The 20,567-nt window shown below is 38.3% G+C and overlaps 2 protein-coding genes across 2 annotated transcripts in view; one reads left to right on the top strand and one right to left on the bottom strand.

Moving 5' to 3' along the window:
- The window catches only part of PRMT5 (protein arginine methyltransferase 5), a 1,996,504-nt gene that overhangs the window by 1,360,825 nt on the left and 615,112 nt on the right, over positions 1-20,567 (bottom strand). The window lies entirely within an intron of this gene.
- The window catches only part of HAUS4 (HAUS augmin like complex subunit 4), a 770,196-nt gene continuing 760,654 nt past the window's right edge, over positions 11,026-20,567 (top strand). The window contains exon 1 of the mRNA XM_044058014.1: positions 11,026-11,454. The gene's annotated coding sequence lies outside the window, so the exon portion shown is untranslated. The remainder of the gene's footprint in view (positions 11,455-20,567) is intronic.

Raw genomic sequence — 20,567 nt, 5'->3', positions numbered from 1 at the left:
TAGGAGCAATAATCGAAAATCCTAACTATGTGGGCATCCTACAAAAGGGCCTCACTGAGACAGATGCCTGGTGTCAAAGCCATGGCCTCAAGCTCAGTGCCAAAAAAGTCCATTGTCACCCCTTTGGTAAAAACTCTGTACCCATGAACTACCACATAGGCGGTAATAAACTTAACACCGAAAGTGTGATAAGAGACCTTGGGACACAGGTGGACAGTAGTCTCTCCTTTGATAATCACATTGCCACAGTAGTCAGGAAATCCTTCTACATGGCACACCTCATCACAAAAGGTTTCTCATCCAGGAAAAAAAGAGGTCATTGTTCCCCTCTACTCATCACTCATTAGACCCATTACAGAGTACAACACCCTCACAAGACCTCTACAACAACTGGAAAGACCGCAGAAATACCTCACAAAGAGGATTACCAGCCTCAAACAGATGCCCTATGCAGACAGTCTCAAAAATCTACAGCTTTACTCTGTCGCATATTGCCTTCTCAGAGGTGAGCTCTGCCTAACATACAAAGCTATGTCAAACCCAGAGCTGTTAAACATGCTCCACTTAAAGAAATCCCAATCCCTCCAAGCTACATGTTCTAAGGACCTAAACCTTGTCACCACAATAAACAGGACATGCTGGAGAGATAGATTCCTGTCCCAGAGACTTCCCATACTCTGGAACAGACTACCTATCTATAGCAAACAAAGCTCTTCATTAGCACTCTTCAAGAAAAATCTTGATGGTTGGATGGGAAATAGGAAATTCACCCTGGGGATCACTTCTATGGCTCTGCTCAACAGTGGCACAGGAAAATAATTTTCTTGGGTGGCGAAAGCCAGGGTACCTTCTTGGCTAGGCTTATATAGACCCTAGGGCCAATAGCCTAGTACCTCCCTATGAACATATAAGTATTGGTAGAATGGGAAATACTTTGAGTTTTTTGCCAAAACAAGCAAACAAAAAAGGTATCAAATTGCTGAAATGTTACTTACTAAAAATGTGTACAGTAAATTATATTCAGCTTTTGAAAAATTTTATTGGGAAAATGTTTCAGTATTGAATATTATAAAAGAACTTGAAGAGAGATTGTAGCAAATTGTATAGCAATAAATAGGAACTGTGGGAATAATACATGCAGAATAATGTTAAAGAGGAGGAGTGATGTTTAAGGGAAGGCAGTAATTCAGCAATGTATGCAATGTTTGAGTGATGATAACTATACAGAAAGAAAAGAAACATGATGTATAGTTTAAGGAAATGGAAAAAATGTTAATATGACATGTTTTGCTTTTCTGTTAATGTATGTTTACGTATGTCTTAACTGATAATTTAATAAAGATTGCAAACATTTTCAAGCAGAGATATTAAACTTTCCAGACTTTGTTACATACTTGACAGCCATGTATATTTCCTTCAACTGTTGTCTTGTAAATTGCTTTTCCAGCCTCTCTTCCTAATATTTTCTAACCTCCTCTGATTTATTCATATACTTATCATGCAGTATTTTATGCCGTACTAATTACCTTTTTTAACAGCAGCTTCTGTTCTAGATTCAAATAAAAAGTTCTACCAGAGCAGGTGGTAGATTTCCCTGTCCATTTCTCTTTGCCTATACTCCAATTCCTGATAGAAATGCAGTTTCTAGACTAGATTCTGTGTGGTTGTTATTATTCTTCATCTAAAATCCCACTCTCTTTATTTCTTAAACTCATCCCTTTCCATTCTGAATTATAACCTTGTACTTGTGTTATGTATATGAGCCTTACCTGTGTAGCTCTTAAATATCCCTTCAAATAAGGTAATCCTAAACCACCTTGTCCTATGGGAAGGATCATCTTACCTCATTTAATTCTTGCCCTTCATCCCTTCTATATAAATTCCTTCAAATCTTTATTAGTTATTGTCCATAACTTCTCCTCTGGTTGATTAAAATATGTCTGATCCATATAAAAAAAACAATAAAGAGACTAAAACATTTTCACTGCTTGTATCTTACTATCCATATCCATAAATAAAAGCTTCCAATTTCTTAATTTTTTATATTATTGTATGTTTAGTCTCTTCCCACATCTCCTTAGCTGCTATAACAAAAGCCTTTTTAGTTCATACTCCTAAACAATTATCATGTTATAATGTCCCCATAAGTATGGGTATTGCTGAACCATTTCATGTGTGGGTACATAACTAATGGCTTTTGCCATTCTTTTAGCTATGATAGACAAACACTGTATAATCTTGTTTTAAAATTGAAATATGTCTATATGAAGTTGGGTCCAAAGGGTTTTTATCACTTTAGGTAATACTACCACCACAGTTTTCTTCCAAGATGTTGGTGCTTACCCCTCCTTTTAAAATACTGTTAAATAACTTGTCCAGATCTTTATCGGTTTCTTCCCTCCTAACTTCCAAACTTCCTCATGAATACCATATGTTCCTAGAGACTTTCAGAAGATTGCTTCTACATCACAATTTTTATCTCATCTCCTTCTGTTAGTTGTTGAGACTCATCTTTCTGCAACCTTCGCATAATTACATCTTAAATAAATATTTCCATTTGTGCTTTTTCTTTATTTTCACATTTCTAAGCTTTATACAAGTTTTATAAAATTTCCAAAATATCTCTAAAATCTTTATAAGATTTCCCTTTATTTTTCTTGCTATATACTCTCTGGGTTTGGTAACAACCCTTTCTACTTTCTGTTGCCTAAGTCATTGTGCTAAAATTTTTTGTGCTTTGGAGTTATCATCAAAAATAGTTGCCTAACAGCAGTCTGCCTAAACTTGTGCATATTAACCAGATAATCCTTTATTTTCTGTTTAACACTGCATTTGTGCCTCCTCTTGTTCTCTGAAACTTCCCATATTCTGCACTACTTTAACCTTTGTCAATCCTTCTAAAAAGTCCTTATTACTTCTTAATCATACATCTTTCTCCTTTATTTCTGTTTTTTAAATTCCATTTTCATGTTATCCCATTCACTAGCTATAACTTCTGAAGATATTTCTATCTTCCTTAATAACTTTAATAACTTCTACTACCCATTCAAAGCACCAGTATCTCATTTTACTGTATTACCTTGCATTTTATCTTGATTTTTATTGGTGCATGATCTCAAATAGTTATCACATGAGTGTCAAGGCTTTCAATAAAATGCATTTGTTCCCAAGAAATATAGTTTCTATCTAATCCAGACCAGTTAATGTACCTTGGGGAATAATTTATAACATAAATTCTGAGTTCCTACTACTGAATTCACATTTCATACCAAATATTTGTACAAGTTTCCTCTGAAATCTACCCTCTTTTGTAATATTTTCCCATCTAGACCAGCCCAATACATCCTAATTGTTGTAAATAAAGTTCTAGTCCACATCAGTAAGTAACATTTCCTGGAGAAACCTGATTATTTCTCCACAAGATTTCTTAAGCTCCATAATAGCAGTTTTTGGTGGAATATAAATACATGTCAGTGTAATCCTCCTCTCTTGCCAATAGCCCCTTACTATCACAAATTTACCATTAATGTATTTTCCCTCCTCTAGCACTACTGGAACTTCTTTAGCAATTAATATAATTACTCCCCTTTTCCTTTGTCCCTGATATTATACTGAATATCCAACCTGAAATCCTTTCCTTGTCAAATTCACATTCTTGTTTCTTTCCCAAGTGTGTCTCCTGCAACAGTACTATGTGCACTCTACATTTCTTAATACAATTCAGTACTGATTCTTTTTGTCTGTACTTGTAATACCTGTTAAATTAATATAGATAGTGTAACCATAATGATTAAAACCTGTTATGCCCACCTATTATGTCAGTTTTTAATGTGTTTTTAAAACTTTCATGTTACATGCACCCACTAATATTTGGCAGGCTGATCTTTTATACAGTTGCTTCTTATAATCTCCATTTGAACCCATGTCACTTTTCTCAAGACTTTTTGTTTTAATAAAAACACTCAAACAAAAAATGTATTTAAAAATATGCTTCAAAACACTCCCATCTCCTATTAACTAAGAATAAACACACATAATAGACGAGGGGGTGGAACTTACTGAAGTAAACTGGCAAAGAAACCGATGTATTGGGAGCAAATAATTAGAGAGGGAAAGATAATAGAATGGGAAGAGGCCAAGAATACATTTGGACTGAAGGCTAGAGATTGCTTATCAATGGCTGATATAAGAGTATAGGCAAAGAGAAAGGAATAGGGGATCCCAAAGGAAAGACCAGCACTGGTAGAATGTTTAGTAGAATCTAGAACAAAAGATGCTGTTAAAAAAGGGATAATTAGTAAGGTATAACAAATATTGCACAATAACTATAGGAATCAATCAGAGAAGGTTAGAAAAGATTGTGAAGAAAGTGAGATTGGATAAGTAATTCACAAAGAAACAACAGGAAGGGATATATATTGTCCCCATATATGCAAAAAAAGTCTAGAATATTTAGGATGTTTGTTGGAAGCATTTTCATGGGAATTTTTACAGCCCAAGCAGACTCCAATGAATTTTTCTTTAGGTGGATTGCAATTATTGGAGGTGTGATGTGGAAGGAAGAGGTAACTGAGAACATATTTTTGGGAGTGTAATGAGGTGACAGACTTTAAAATGCCCTACATAAGAAATACTGGATGAGCAAATTGATGTAACTAAGGACATTATTTTTTGAGCTGGGATATAAAATTAGAATTGCCTAGACATAGTCAGGTTTTGCCGAGTGTAATTCTAGTGGCTTCCAAAAAAGCATTTACTAGAAAATGGAAATCAAAGTCTAAACCAAGCATACTAGAAGTAGTGAATAAGTAACACAGATAAAGAACTGGAAATGGGATCTTTAGGAAAGCTTAGGAGCAAATTACATAGAATAAAGGGAATTGTGGGAACTACATGCAGACTAATGCTTTGGAGGAGGAATGAGGTTTAAGGGAAGGAAGGAATTGAATGAGCTATGTAATGTTCAGTTGACAATGTACAGAAGATTATATGTGATATATAATGTTTGCAACTGAAAATTTGTCAGTAGCGTTTGTTTTTATTTGTATAAATATATGATTGTCTATGTCATAAGTGATAATTCAGTGAAGAGGCTTCTTGTTTAAAAATACACACAAAACTATGTATATCTTCAAAAAATGAAATGTAGCACTCCAGGTAGGAACAATAGCCACAAAATCGACAGCTGCACCCAGAGGCATTATCTAACCTAAAATTAAACTTTCCCATGCTGAAGCCCCATAGTATGTCATCTGACTTACACTGATTGCTGTCTGGTCTTATCTCTTTTCCATTCCAGATGTGAAAAAGAGCCTGTATGCTTTCAGAAAACCTTTAGCCCCAAGAAAAGGTGCATTGGCTATCTTAAAATAAAAATGAATTGCACACTGTTCTATTAAATGCATTAACGTATTAAGGCTGCTAGAGAGGTCATCTGTTATTCACTTCCCATAATTTCAAACTATTTTTCACTGAGCTGTTTGTCATTGTACCTTTTTGTTTTGCATTTACCTCAGCAATTAAGGTTTATAACTCTCAAGATTAATTGCTACCACCTGCAGACAACTTGTCTCCATGTAAAAGTAGTCAGCAATTAATATTTGTAAATTTCAGTCAGAACAGAACGTACAGTTGCCTTAGCAGCAGACTTCTTGACTCCCACTGAACATTTGCTAATGGAAAAAAAAAACACGCTAATATTTTCATAGATGTGACAAGCTTGGCATTTTCATGGCTTTTGTCACTGTCTCATTTGTCAATTCTACTTGCTTATGAAAAAATACTTGTTTATACCTTAAGTCAAGGGGATTAATCTAAACATTCACTCTTGTAACAATAATAAAAATAGTACTTATAATCAATGCATTTTATACCCCATCACCAACTTAGCATCCCAAGATCACAGCATATTAACATTTAACTTGCTTTTGTCCAGTCTTTCCTCTCTTGCTATACTGCAAAGCCTGTATGTCTTCCAGCTAAAAAGTACTTGTTTATTTTATGTTTTTAACACATACAGGAGTTAACTGAAGAGAACCCCCACACACATTTAAAATAGCATGACTACACTACATAAATCTGTAGTTGATATCATGAAATGTGTTGTCAGGATACTAATTAAAACAAAAATTGTTGACTTAGTTACTTTTTCCCCCTTTTAGTGTCCTTCTAAACATTAATGACATAAAGTGGGATATATGTTTTACAGTCTATCCACAAGTTTAACAAAGTCAACAAAAGTCCAGTCTACCTCAGCCACTTTTTCTTGCAAAGTCATATTTCACAAATGTGAATTGTATTTTATAGTACAGAAATTGTCCACTTACTTCATTATTGCTGGTCTTCTTCCTGTTCACCTCCATCTGCAAATGCCAGATTCTTGTTCAAGTCCAGGGTACTCCTGATTTTATTGTTAAACTCATGTGCTGCTTCCTGTCTCTCAAGCATTTTCTTTTGGAACACTGGAAAATGTTTCACTGGGAAAGTCTCTCGCTATGAAGTTTATTGTCAGAAGAATGAGAAGCAGATCCCCTTTCTGTTTGTTTGCTCTCTTTGTGTTGGATACACTTTTTTTTATTTCTCCTTAGCCTGTTCTGTATCAAAAATGTATTTGATTATTCAGGAAAAAATATTCTGAAGATAACTGGATACAGCAGCTGGAATCCCACACCAGCCTCTCGACATTCCCTGATTGCTGAGTAAATTTGCTTTTTTTTTGCCTGGTGTACAGTGAGTAATCATTTCCACACTCTGCTGTCTCCAATTGTTAGTATGTTTCCCTTCTGCCACAATTTTGTCAGGATCAATGCATTTTGCTGGTATGATTGCATCTTTAGTAATATATGTCTTGGCTGCTTTCTCATTGCCAGGTTGGTAGCATATACTAAATGTGTCCTTTCAATTAACAAATCCTGCTATAGTATACCAGTCCAGTTGCTTATTTGTACTTGCATAAAAATAATACAATGTGTTCCCTTTGTTTCTCTTGTAAAGCAGAAAATTTCAGGTTTTCTGTGCATGCTCTATGTTCTAATTCTACCATTTGTTTCAAACAGCTCTTGTTGAGAAGTTACATTCTCAGACAGCAAGCTCTTCATTTCAACATCTGATTTTTCCAGTTTTATTAGTTGATCTGAATAGCTAGTTAAAGCTCCTCTTTTTTAGCATTTTGTTACTTGAGTTGATATTCTCCTTCAGTGTTTCATTTATTTTAATCACGTGTGGGTACATTTGATTTTATATTTCCTCTAAATTGCTGGAAGCCACCTTTTGTACTAAAGCTGAAGCCTGATCTTTTTGCTGAATAGCTGCAGGATTATGCACAGCCAGTGTATTCTCTTCAACTTTTTCTTTCAAGTTCTCTAAATGTCTTCTTTGCTGGCATACAGGCTGTGAAATTACTAGTCAGAAACTGAATTTTACTCAAGCTGACAGTATCATTGGCTCTTATTTCTCAGTTTCTTTCTTCACACTGGAAGAGCTAAAATTAAGCTCTTGATCAGTGTGCAGCCCTCTTGGAAGTCCAAGCACATCAATTCCTTATTCAAAAAATACAAACACCTAGGTGTGCTGACTGATGCCATACTATCTTTACATTAATATGTTGTGCTCATCATATCCCCATTCTATAGACAAAATATCCCATTGCTTCAGATCTTTGAAAACAAGTTTTAGATTTAGAAGCCTTGCCAAAACCTATGGGTATCAATGGGACCAGACGGTGTCCCGGGCTGCGTCCTACATGAACTCCAAGAAGAGCTAAACCCAAACATAAAACTACTGTTCAATCTCAGCCTTACTACAGGATATGTACCCAAAGAGTGGCGTACAACAACAGTGGTCCCTCTCCACAAAGGTGGTGCCTCAACGGATCCTGGAAACTATCGCCCCATAAGCCTGACTAGCTTGGTCTGCAAAGCTATGGAAAGGATCATCATGGACCTCATAAATAAAGATATTGGGGACCTACAGACACTGGATCCTACCCAGTTCGGCTTTGTTAAGGGCAGATCTTGCCTCTTAAACCTGGTTGATTTCTTTGAAACCGTCACCAAGGCCATTGACGAGGGGAAAGTGGTCCACACAGCCTATCTGGACCTCGCAAAAGCCTTTGATACAATACCCCACTCGGGCATTATAGATAAGCTCACCAGCTTAAATATAAACCCCTATGTCACTAGATGGGTTGCAAACTGGCTCAAGGACAGAACCCACATGGTTAGAATTGCTGGAGCCATGTCAGACTCCAAACCAGTTACAAGTGGTGTCCCACAAGGCTCAGTCCTGGGACCTCTCTTGTTCAGCATATATTTCTCTGAGGTACAGGCCAACACGGAAGGACTGTGGCTGACCAAGTTCGCAGATGACTGCAAACTGGGCACCATAATCGACTCTGCAGCCGACACAAGCATCCTCCAAAAGGGCCTCATAGAAACAGACAACTGGTGCCAGAGCCATGGCCTCAAGCTAAACGCCAAAAAGTGTATAGTCATCCCCTTTGGCAAAAACAAAGTGCCCACAAATTACCACATAGGTGGTAATCCATTAAGTACAGAAGAAGTAATTAGGGACCTGGGGTCCTAAGTTGATAGCAATCTCTCATTTGACAACCACGTGGCCAAAGTGGTTAGAAAAACATTTTATATAGCTCACCTAATCATGAAGGGATTCACATCTAGATCAGGGGAGGTCATCGTGCCTCTTTACTCGTCCCTCATCAGGCCCATAATTGAGTACAATGCCCCTTTTGGGATGTACCTTACCAGACACCTGCAGCAACTGGAAGGACCCCAAAAGTACCTCACCAAGAGGATCAAAGGGCTCAAACAGATGCCATATGCTGCCCGGTTAAAGAAACTCCAGCTCTACTCAGTGGCATACCGCCTGCTCAGAGGCGATCTGTGCCGGACGTATAAAGCCATGTCCAACCCGGAATTAATGGACATGCTGCACCTCAGAAAATCCAAATCCCATCGAGCTACACGCTCGAGAGACTTGAACCTCAGCACTGAAATAAATAGGACATGCTGGAGGGACAGATTCATAACCCAGAGGCTCCCTTCACTCTGGAATAAAATCCCAGTCCAGGTTAGGCAGAGTCCCTCATTGACTCTCTTCAAGAGGAATCTTGATGAGTGGATGGGAGATCATAGGTTTACCCCGGGTATCACTTCTGTGTCACTGTTAGACAGAGGCACAGTATACTAACCTCGAAAAAGGGCATAGCAAAATTAATTTAAAATGGATGGCGAAAGCCAAACACACTCTGGCTAGGCTTATAAATGCCCTAGGGCAGATAGCCTAGTATGAACCTATGAACACTATTGCCATACTACCTAAAATGCTAAATGGTTCAGTCATTGCCAAGAGTCAGCTACCTATTTATGACCTTACTTTCAAACTTCTCAAAGAATGCTGATGTTCTCCCATTGCTATCACAACATCATCTGTTGATAGCACAGTCTATTTCTCTTCATAATAGCAAAACCCCAGGCTTAATAAGTCATAGTTTGCCTTAACCACTTCTGAAAGATTCAGAACCATACCCAGAGCAACTTGAACCATGTGCAGATCCCTAAAATGCAGCACTTTAAGTTAAAAAGCAAAAAAAAAAAAAGTCTGTTCCTGCAGCTGTGGCAAGATGCTTGATAAAAATCAAACAGCTAACTATACTTACTACCATAAGCACACATTTCCTTCAGCCAAGCCATAAATGCAATATCAGTTTCATTTATTGATAATGCCATGGCACTCCCACACCAGCACCTCCTGCCGATCACAACCCTTGCAGCTTGCACCTGGTGAAGTTGTCCCCTTCACCCCATCTCTGAAAAAAATATTTTCTCAGAATTGATCCTGCAACATATTGCACTCTCTAAATAGATTTAAATGATCTAGATAATGCCTTCTTTTTAAAAAGAAGTAAAAATCCTACCTACTATATGAATATACATGCAGTTGTTTTAGAGATGAGGGTTGATTGTCTCTTCCTGAAGATTGGCAAAATTTGCAATGATGTTTGGTAATTTCTATTTTTTTTTTCTTTTTATTGCTTGATTCTAAGTAAATATATATGTATGTATCCCCTTTATTGATTGCATTGTACTATTTAATTCTGTGTTTGTTGTCATGTGCAGATAGCTATATAAGCTTTATAGTGTTTCCTCACTAACTTCCTGCATCTATTCCTATCACCCATTTAGCAACCAACCAATAAAACAAGCAAGGATAACAATAAAACATTAACTAAACGTACATACCTCTGTACTCTCCAGATTTTTGCTGTGCTCCTCATTAAAGTTGGTTTTCTGGGAAATCAAAGAGGACTGAAGTCACAAAATAGCATTCATTGTGTTTCAGACTTCATATCCTTCAGAAACATGTTTATTGACACAGACATAGCTCTCAACTTTCCATCTCCAGAATGAGGAACACTCGCCTTCATAATGTGGAACAAATGGGCAAAATGTGGAACACTTGCTAACAGCTTACCAACAACTTTAACTAGGAAGGTCATAGGATGGTTAAAATGTGCTGGTTTTACTTATAAAGAAGGTCCTTTAATGAATTAATATAATTAATTTCTATTTATCATGGATTTCACTTAAAAAAATTCCTAACATTGAATGTGTGACAGACTCTTTCAATGTGGAACTTTGAGGAACACGAACTTTTTAAGACCCCAAATGAGGTACACTTGAGAGGTATGGACACAGACATGTAATTGTAATAACTTTCGAAGTTTACAAGAGCAATATTTCAAATTCGTCCCTATTTTGGGCCTTTGTACCCCCGTTATCTTAGACATTGTCTTGGGCTAGGAGATTGAGATGTGTGTACCTCACCCGAATAAAACACTAAACCTTTGAATGGTAAGGACCTCTTACTGGAACTTTGTGCTATGCAGATGATTTATAGAGGCTGCCTGCAGGCGTGCTGTACGTTAGTAACAGTAACACTTGCTAACCCTATCAAGTTGCAGTGCTTAACAGTATAGTCGGCATCAGAAACTGAGGACGTTTTAAATACAATTACTTAAATTAGTCATCAGAAAAACGTTTGACAATTGTCGCGCAGTATATGGCGTCACAAGACAGCTGGTGATTGCTGAAGTCCGTTGCAAAGTCGGAAACGCGGGAGGCACGAATATTGTTTGCCAATAACTTCGGCTTGATGTGTTGTACTATGTGGAAGTCATGATACGTATGCATAATTATCTGACAGTATTAGTGTTTAAATGCCTGGAAATGACATTGAATTAGTACCGCAAGTACAACTTGTGTGATTGTACTGAATTGTACCTTTACGGACGTATAATCGCTGGTTATTGTCAAGTGTTTCAGTGGTTGTACTGTGTGTGTGTGTATGGGAGCTGTTAATGACAGTAAGAAACGCAGTCCCGGAGGTTCGACGCGTACCAAACCAGACGTCTCAGAAGTTGCAGTGCGGAATTGGGTAAATGAGAAAGTTTGAGGTGTAGAGCGTTTTGAAAAGTTTAAACTTGTATGTGGCAAGTGCATGTCTTATTGCTAATTTATGTTTTAAGCAAGACGCGTAGTTTCGTTGTAATTTTGAGATGTATATGATTTTGCACACTTTTTAAATGTTTTGTGTATACAATGTTGATAACTTCCTGAAGATGTCACTTAATTGCTAACGTTTGGAACACTACTGCATAGCTCTCAACTAGTCTCACCAAAATCATGGGCATTTGAGAGGTATGCACTAAACTATAAATCAGTAACCAGAAAAATCCACTGAGCGAAAAAAAAAATGTTACAGGATCATCAACACCAAAGGTTTTATTTATTGACAGTTAGGGTTGCCACCTTTTCAAATGGCCAGAGTGGGAAATTTTCAGGACACACATCAGATTTTACAGGCATGACTCTGATACTGTAGCACTAAGAGTGCACAAATAGTAATAAGAAAAAAATCAGTATGTACAAAGAATAAAATGAACGGTTTAAAGCAGTTTAACCATGATGAGAATGTCTTTGTACAAATTTACAGCTAGTTTAACAGAGTGAAATTGGCTAAACTTCCTGCTGTTACTATTTAACATTTAATGGCTGAGACTGGTAGTAAAAAGGAGCAAATGCATTCAGGAATGGCCCTAGGTCAACTGGTGCCCTAGGCAAAAGGGCTCCACGGTGCTCCCCACCACACTACCTGGTGCCCCCATCCTGGTCTACCTACACCAAATAAATACTGAAAAAGTGCCCCTGCTAGACTGGCTAACCCTAGGCAGCCGCCTAGTTGGCCTATGCTTAAGGCCGGCTATGAATGCATTCATTCTTAAGACGTGCTAGTTATTTCCTTCTAATATAAGGATACAGAGCCATTTTATTTCTATAGAAACATAGTTTCAAAATGTTGATGCAAATTTTTTATGACTTACCCTGTGAAAGCTGAGTCATTGGAATACAAAGGAAACGGGACAGAGATGCTTATTCAGCAATTTTAAGTTTAGTGTTGAGAAGTAGGGTGGCATACAATCAATGATTAGTAGCCATTTTGTTCTTTTAGTACACTACAGAAATGCTGTTATCTTTGAATCATTCCCCCTCCATCTACACATGGCATTTACAATAGTTATACAGCGTGCATGTTTTTGGAAGAGTTTATAGCTGTTAGAGACTGAGCGTATTAAAGTCTAGTGATGAGAACAGTCTTGGCAATTGGCAGAATGGGCATGGGATATCAATTAGTTAGAAATAGAGTGGTATGATTTAAGTTGTTGAGATAATCTCTTAATAGCCCTTGTGTGCGTGTGTGCGCGTGTGTGTGTGTGTGTGTGTGTGTGTGTGTGTGTGTGTGGTGGGGGGGCAAGTAGAAGACCCAAGTATTTATACTGGTTAATTTTTCTATGTAGAGTTGTTTATGAGTAAATGCGATTTAGACTGAGTTTATTGGTTAGCCAATTGCATAGTACGACACTTAAATTTCAGGTTGGCCTTGCTGTGTAGGGATATCAGTTGCAGTGTTAAACAAGACAATACTGTTATCAGCATGGTGGGCAATAGTTGAGAGATGACTAGAAGAGATAATAGCAGCAGTGGGAATAAAAAAGAGAGATGACAGGGCTCACCATGGAACCAGAGGGAATACAAGAGCTGAATGCACCTGAAACTTAGGAGAGGTAGAGGATTGATTGGTTGGCTAGCAGTGGAGAAAGTCCTTAGGTTAAGGTAGTTTAAGAACCAGTTAATAGCTGGAGATTTGAAGATGACATTTTGCTGTTTCTCTGTAATGATTTGGTGAATAGCATTTTTGAAAGCTCATTTCAGATCTTAGAAAATGGTAACTGCAAGATGTTTCCTTTCATTGGCAATGTCGAAGTTATCATTGAAGAAATATAAGGATACTGTGACCAGGTTTGTATCTATATCTGTCAAGGATGTTGTACTTGTTAATGTATTCCAGGATCAAGCTTGTGCATGTGTATATTTGGTCTTAAAGAAGTTTTTGATTAGAGGAAAGAAAATGGATATAGTGTCAAACTGCAGTGGGGAAGGAGGGGATGTGACCTCTGGAATAGGAGCAGTTAGGACAGTTAGGACAGTTTTGAATTAAGGGACATACCTATAGTGAATAATAAAAGCTGAATATATATGCGAGAAGTTTGGGGATATTTGGTGGAGGAGTTAAATGGGGAAATGAGGAATGAATAGTGTTTGGGTTAGGACAGGATTTGGATTTGTCAAGCTTTTCCAGTAGTTTTGTTACATATTTGGAGGTGATAGCCCAAAAGTAGAAAATGGGGGGGGGGGGGTTATTGAAGAGCTATTTTCCTAACTTAAGAGAATAGTGGGGGAGGGGTGAGATGTTGAGGAAATACTGAGGGAGAGGATGATGGGTCTATGGGACATGGAGGGTCAGTGTTATACTTTCCAGAAAGCTTTTCTAAGTTGTTGGCTATAATTCATTTTTTTTGTTTTATTAAGTAGGATGATTTTGCTTTCTTTATGGCCAGTCTACAATTTTGCCTTAAATGTTATTTATGCAGAGTCTTTTTACGAAATAGAAGACTTCATTTGAGCCACACATTTCTCCTTTTTTTTTTTTTTTTTTTTTTCTTGGCCTGTGTGTCTGGCATTCTGTGGACATATTTTCCTTTTAATTTCTAGGGCATTAAATAAAGACCACCTCCATTTGGTATGTGTGATGATGGACGATACTGTCAGCTATGCTGTGAGAAGGAGGGCAATGGGTTTGTAACATATGCCAGCACAGCTAGCTGGAATTTTGTAAATTAATTGTCATTTCTATATTAAACTGATTTATACAGATGTCTGTTCTGAAAATTTATTTGTGCGTTTTGCTTGTGTTAAAAGTGTACCAACAGTGTGCTCTCCTGGAAAGAAAAGAAAGGAACATGTATTATTGTAACTGATTTAAATATATATGTTTTGACATAGGCTACTGGAAGAAAAGAGGTTAATCTCAAACTTCAAAAGTAACAAAGAAATTAAATAATGGACCTAGACCATAAAGGGTCTGTATTACCCTATCAAATGGTAAGAATGTCGAATGCTCATATGAACGAAAATGCACGAGAACGAACTTGCTATTGTGGGAGGCTGCACCCCCCCCCGCTAAATATATATTCCAACTCCGAGGTTGCATTACAGTGAGGAAAGGGCAAATATCCCAATCCTCACTGTACTGCGACCCCCAAAAAACAAGTTAATTCTCGTGTGTTTTCGCTCATATGAGCGTTCGACATTCTTACCATTCAATGTGGTAATATAGACCCAGCCATAAAGATGTTATCTCACAGTTTTGAATGAAGCCATAAACGCAATATCTGTAAGAAGTATGGTTTAATGGCTCCTATAGGAAATTTTTTTTTTATGGTTTTATGACTTCCAGTACTGCACCAGATTTGAGCATTGCTCTTGTGTGTGTGTATAATTGACATGTAGATGCTAAAATCCTGTCAACTGCTAGTGATTGGGGATAGTGCGGGAAACAGAGCCAGATGACCAGATTGTGTGGTGTCATAAAGCCAGAAGTAATATTTAGATATTAGTAGGAGATTGCTCTCAGTATTCTGCAGTCTGTTCTTGGAATCTGACAAAGGAGGAAGATCATTCACCCACATCATCTTGTCTTGCTCTATTCAGTAAGTAGGAACAGTAATTCTCTAGATCAGTCAAGTATTGTTTTTCTGTAACTGTGTGACTCTTGCCAGATGTGTTATTTTCAGTATTTTCTGTGACAAACTCTGGTGTTTACTGTAAATGAATATATAGTATTTTCATGTCCTTTTATTGTTATGTATTTAAACTTCTTATTGTGGTTGGTCCTTTTAGAAAATATTTAAGCTTTGAGAGTATTTGCATATATTTATTTGGTGATAATTGTGACCACTCCTGAAGCCTGACTGATCAACATTACCATTCGTGTTAATATTAATTTCACTCAGTATAATTGGATACATTTTTAAGAGCCTTATAGTCACTGGCTGGTGGCAGTGAATCTACCGTATAGTCTGGGCAAAGGTGGTAGAGCAGGTAATCTGTGCTAGCCTTTCCCATGTGTTTGTATGTGAAAAGTAAATCTTTGTGTGTCAGCTACTTGGAGCAGGGACATGAAGCACTGGTTTCACAGAGAAGGTACTGGGGACTTGGCTTGGACACTCGGTTGAGGGCCTAACCTTACAACTGTGCCACTGTTACAGATGCACTCTGAGCCAGTAATCAAGGAGCCTGAATCCTTGATTATGACCATTGTCATTTGTGTTAGTTAAGTCATTGGTAACTCTCGGGACTTGATGAATTATTAACAGTACCTTTTGATGAAAAAATATTAGATTTGGTCGTCGCTGCATATGTTTTTACAGGTAACGGTCTTTTAGGGCAAGCACCAGTCTGCTCACTGTCATCCTCATGATGAAACAAAGAAAAATCAAAGGTAAACTCCTGCTCAGAAGTCCCACTGGCATTGTCCTTTTCATGGCTAGTACTAAGTAAAATGTTAGATGTTCCTTGACTCCACACACCAGGTTCCCCCTGTCCATTGGGAATAGACATTTGGGATGGCACCTTGCTGTCAGTACTCAATGTTTCTTTCTGTTCAACAGCTTCACCTCTCGCAATGCCGCCCGTAGGTAGTCGTCCCACTACCTCAATCAAGCGGGCCACCTCTTCACGGAAATTCATCAAGTCCGAGAGTTGCCAATGACTTAACTAACACAAATGACAGTGGTCATTTGAGATTGGACAATTTTTTAACAAGCAATGTTGAATTTAAAATGTCTGATAAAAGAACATATACAAATTCTATGATAAAAATGATAACAAGTTTAAAAAAGGAACCTTAAAATAAAATATTTTTGAACTTGGAAAATTATTGCAGGTTGTTAAAACAATTAAAGTAAAGGCAAGGCTCAAAAGACAAACCCAAGGCAAGGCTCAAAAGACAAACCCACCTCCATAGGTATCACAAGGGATAAGAAACTAAGAGTAATGCTACTCAACGCCAGAAGTCTAAACCTCAAGATACACGCACTCGAAACTCTCCTTAGCATGGAGAACATCGATATCTGTGCAGTAACAGAAACCTGGTTCAAGGCTCTCGAGAGCACCCCAGCACTACCAGGTTATACCTCATACCATGCTTTCCGGCCTCAAAACTTGGACTGAACCACAAAAGGAGGGGGGGAGTATCAATATTCGTCAAAGATACCCACACCTCCAGGTTGGTGGCACAGCACGAAGCATCAGAGACTATCCATGTGCAACTAACGGTGGGTAAAACTGCCTTCCAGTTTATAGCCTGCTACAGACCACCATCCCAAACCCAGGAACCCCACTTGGCCTTCCTGAGAACACTGGAAAATATGAAGATCTCTCCAAACACCATTCTATTGGGTGACTTCAACTACCCAACCATAGACTGGGAGCATTATTCTAGCTCCAAAACCCTAGCCCAAAGGTTCCTAGAATTTATAAACTCAAATGCTATGGAACAACTTGTTACCACTCCCACAAGAGGGGAAAACATACTGGACCTGATCATCACCAACATGGGGACTCTATGCTCCAGACCAGAAGTGTATCCCTCACTGGTAAGATCAGACCATAAACTAATCTCACTGGATATTCACATCCCGACCCCACCCCATGCCCAGAAAACCACAGTGAAAAACTTCTCTAAAGCAAATTTCACACTCCTCAAAACCGAGGTGGAATCCTTCAAAGTCCCCAGGCCTGTGGATAATACGGCCCAGACCACAAAATCCTTTATAAACGCATTCTATGAACACCTTCAGGAATGCATGGATCATGCAATCCCAAATAAAACCAAGACCCAATCCTCCAAAGGCAGACGTCCTGTCTGGTGGACCCCAGCCATAAACAAACTATATAATAGAAGGAGGAAGCTACTACATGACAGAGCAAAATCTCAAAAAGGGAAGGCATCTCTGATCAGTATTAGCAAAAAACTACGGGCACTCATAAAATCGTCTAAGGCCAGCTTCGAGACAAAAATTGCACAGGACACTAAGGATAATCACAAGGCTTTCTTTAGTTCTGTTAGGAACCTGGGTGGGAATTCCCAGATATGCTCAGAATTAGTCCAAAATTACAAAAAATACACCGAACCCACAGACATTGCCAACATCCTAGCTGACATGTTCAGCGCAAACTTCTCCCCCCCCCCACCAAAAGGGCTAATATCTATCCCAGCAGAGGCTGCCCCCCTGACATCTCAGATGCTCAGGTAAGAGCTGCCCTCTCCAAAGCAAGAAACACAGCATCAATGGGACCAGACGGTGTCCCGGGCTGCGTCCTACATGAACTCCAAGAAGAGCTAAACCCAAACCTAAAACTACTGTTCAATCTCAGCCTTACTACAGGATATGTACCCAAAGAGTGGCGTACAGCAACAGTGGTCCCTCTCCACAAAGGTGGTGCCTCAATGGATCCTGGAAACTATCGCCCCATAAGTCTCACTAGCTTGGTCTGCAAAGCTATGGAAAGGATCATCATGGACCTTATAATTAAAGATATTGGGGACCTACAGACACTGGATCCTACCCAGTTCGGCTTTGTTAAGGGCAGATCCTGCCTCTTAAACCTGGTCAATTTCTTTGAAACAGTCACCAAGGCCATTGACAAGGGGAAGGTGGTCCACACAGCCTACCTGGACCTTGCAAAAGCCTTCGATACAATACCCCACTCGGGCATTAGAGATAAGCTCACCAGCTTAAATATAAACCCCTATGTCACTAGATGGGTTGCAAACTGGCTCAAGGACAGAACCCACATGGTTAAAATAGCTGGAGCCATGTCAGACTCCAAACCAGTTACAAGTGGCGTCCCACAAGGCTCAGTCTTGGGACCTCTCTTGTTCGGTATATATTTCTTGTAGGTACAGGCCAACATGGAAGGACTGTGGCTGACCAAGTTCGCAGATGACTGCAAACTGGGTGCCATAATAGACTCTCCAGCTGACACAAGCATCCTCCAAAAGGGCCTCATAGAAACAGACAACTGGTGCCAGAGCCTTGGCCTCAAGCTAAACGCCAAAAAGTGTATAGTCATCCCCTTTGGCAAAAACAAAGTGCCCACAAATTACCACATAGGTGGTAATCCATTAAGTACAGAAGAAGTCATTAGGGACCTGGGGACCCAAGTTGATAGCAGTCTCTCATTTGACAACCACGTGGCCAAAGTTGTTTAGAAAAACATTTTATATAGCCCACCTAATCATGAAGGGATTCACATCTAGATCAGGGGAGGTCATCGTGCCTCTTTACTCATCCCTCATCAGGCCCATAATTGAGTACAATGCCCCTTTTGGGATGTACCTTACCAGCCACCTGCAGCAACTGGAAAGACCCCAAAAGTACCTCACCAAGAGGATCAAGGGGCTCAAACAGATGCCGTATGCTGCCCGGTTAAAGAAACTCCAGCTCTACTCAGTGGCATACCGCCTGCTCAGAGGCGATCTGTGCCGGACGTATAAAGCCATGTCCAACCCGGAATTAATGGACATGCTGCACCTCAGAAAATCCAAATCCCATCGAGCTACGCTACCGAGGGACTTAAACCTCAGCACTGAAATAAATAGGACATGCTGGAGGGACAGATTCATAACCCAGAGGCTCCCTTCACTCTGGAATAAAATCCCAGTCCAGGTTAGGCAGAGTCCCTCATTGACTCTCTTCAAGAGGAATCTTGATGAGTGGATGGGAGATCGTAGGTTTACCCCGGGCATCACTTCTGTGTCACTGTTAGACAGAGGCACAGTATACTAACCTCGAAAAAGGGCATAGCAAAATTAATTTAAAATGGTTGGCGAAAGCCATACACACTCTGGCTAGGCTTATAAATGCCCTAGGGCAGATAGCCTAGTATGAACCTATAATGCATATCTTACAAAATGTATATCCATGGGAATAGTACCAATGGGTCTTAGATTTTTTAAGGTACCCATGGGTATTAATTTAGCTACTGATACAAAGACAGAATTTAATGCTGTATTTAATTCATTTGGAATGAATTATATGAATTTATTGATCAAAAAGAATGATGAAAAACTTAGAAAAATTGTGTTGGAAGTAGAAAAATTGAATAATGCTATAGTGTCTGATGTATTTTTTGCACAATGGCGTGTATTATATGACAGTTTAAATACGCAGAAAGTAATGCGGAAAAATTATATGATAGGAAGAACAAGAAGTTAAATCGGGATGTTATACAATATAAAGACAATAGAGCATATCTATGGGGTATTGAGCGTAAAATAAGGAAAATAGATGGGATGATCATGCAGTGACACAAAGATGATCATATGAATTTTCGGGGGGGGGGGTCGTTATTTTACCCCAGCAGCAAAACAGGCAGTACTAGAGAATGTGATGGTACATAATACCCCAGGTGACACTCATGACAGACTAAGTTTTGTGGATAACATTGTTGTTATAGAAGATGAAAATATTATTCATCATGTTAATGACCTCACTGTGTACAATTACACTATTGTATAAAGGATGAATTGGGAACCTTATTTATTAAAGGAATGAAATATATACCTGACGCCAAGTTTAATTTAGTAGACACTATTATAGATGTAAAATTGTATTGTAGAAGATTAAATTTAGCCTTATTGTTTAATAACAAAAATAAAAATGATGCATGTATAATGGAAAGTAATAAATTAAAGAAAAAAAGTACATTTATATTTGCACTGATTTATAATTATAATCAAAATATTAATAAACAACAAGTGATGGATAATTTGGTCTAAAAAAGAAAGGGAATGTTTAGTAGAACTTATGAATAATAAAAATATCAGAGTTATGAAACCCGATAAGGGAGGGGGGATAGTATTATGCAATTGATTATGTCAATGAAATTCAGAAAATATTAATTGGTACAGGAAATTATGAAATTACCTCCATTATTGAAATATATATAAGTTATAGGAAAATAGATTTAGCATTAGATGAATATTTTTCGGATCAGAGAATAACAGAAGATATTTATGAATTTATGGAAGTAGAATATCCCACTCTAGCTACCATCATAGGAATACCAAAGGTACATAAGAAT

The sequence above is a fragment of the Protopterus annectens genome, chromosome 16.part0 (genome assembly GCF_019279795.1).
Source record: "Protopterus annectens isolate FY-2018-M chromosome 16.part0, PAN1.0, whole genome shotgun sequence".
NCBI classification, from domain to species: domain Eukaryota; kingdom Metazoa; phylum Chordata; order Ceratodontiformes; family Protopteridae; genus Protopterus; species Protopterus annectens.
Note: the sequence above shows the minus strand (reverse complement) of the source record. Positions and strands in the feature narration are given on the sequence as shown.